Source organism: Perca fluviatilis, chromosome 2, assembly GCF_010015445.1.
Source record: "Perca fluviatilis chromosome 2, GENO_Pfluv_1.0, whole genome shotgun sequence".
NCBI lineage: Eukaryota > Metazoa > Chordata > Actinopteri > Perciformes > Percidae > Perca > Perca fluviatilis.
Genome location: NC_053113.1, coordinates 2965534 through 2966746, shown reverse-complemented (window position 1 = coordinate 2966746; position 1213 = coordinate 2965534).

Sequence of the window (1213 nt, the reverse complement as noted above, 5' to 3'; positions counted from 1 at the left end):
CGCTTAGAGCACCTTTAAAGGAATAGTTTTAACATTTTAGGAAATAATGCTCATTTACATCTTCTTGCCAGCAGTGGGATTGAGTCAAGACGCGGTTAGCCTAGCTTAGCATAAAGTATGTAAGTACGGGGTAAACAGCTAGCCTGTCTATAGTTTAACAAATATACCTGCAGTCTCTCTTTAGCTCACTGACTTACACGTTATATGTTGTCCGTTTATTTCGTACATGAACAGAAATGTAACCAGAGATTCTACAGCTTAGCTAAATGCTAACTTTAGCATGGTAACATGCCCACAACATTAACGCTAACATGCTGATGTTGATGCGACAATAAGGATTTTGACGGATTTATGCTATCAGTTAAAAAATATATATTATTAAAAAAAACAAATTCAGTAATTAAAATGTTTTGTTGCATGGTTACAAAATAACGTTAGCTTAGCGGCTGACAGCACGCAGCTAAAGACACAGGGTAACATTAGCTTAGCGGCTGGCAGCAAGCAGCTAAAGACACAGGGTAACGTTAGCTTAGCGGCTGGCAGCACGCAGCTAAAGACAGAGGGTAACGTTAGCTTAGCGGCTGACAGCACGCAGCTAAAGACACAGGGTAACGTTAGCTTAGCGGCTGACAGCACGCAGCTAAAGACACAGGGTAACATTAGCTTAGCGGCTGGCAGCAAGCAGCTAAAGACACAGGGTAATGTTAGCTTAGCGGCTGGCAGCAAGCAGCTAAAGACACAGGGTAACGTTAGCTTAGCAGCTGGCAGCACCCAGATAAAGACACAGGGTAACATTAGCTTAGCGGCTGGCAGCACGCAGCTGGCAGCACGCAGCTAAAGACACAGGGTAACGTTAGCTTAGCAGCTGGCAGCACGCAGCTAAAGACAAAGGGTAACGTTAGCTTAGCAGCTGGCAGCACGCAGCTAGCAGCACGCAGCTAAAGACACAGGGTAATGTAAGCTTAGCGGTATAGTTTTACTATGGTGAGAGAGGTGCCGCTACACGCTACCCCTCGTCGCACCGCTCGGAATTGCCGTATTTGCGCTGCGATTTCAACTTTGACCTACTGTAGTTCATAGTGACCTTCCAAAAGCGCAACCAATGAGATAACAGCTGTACGTGACAGATACGATACACGGCATCAGAAACCGGACCGAAACAGGGGAAGAAAAGCTCCTCCTCTGTGTCTCGGCGTTCCCTGAACCGTACAAT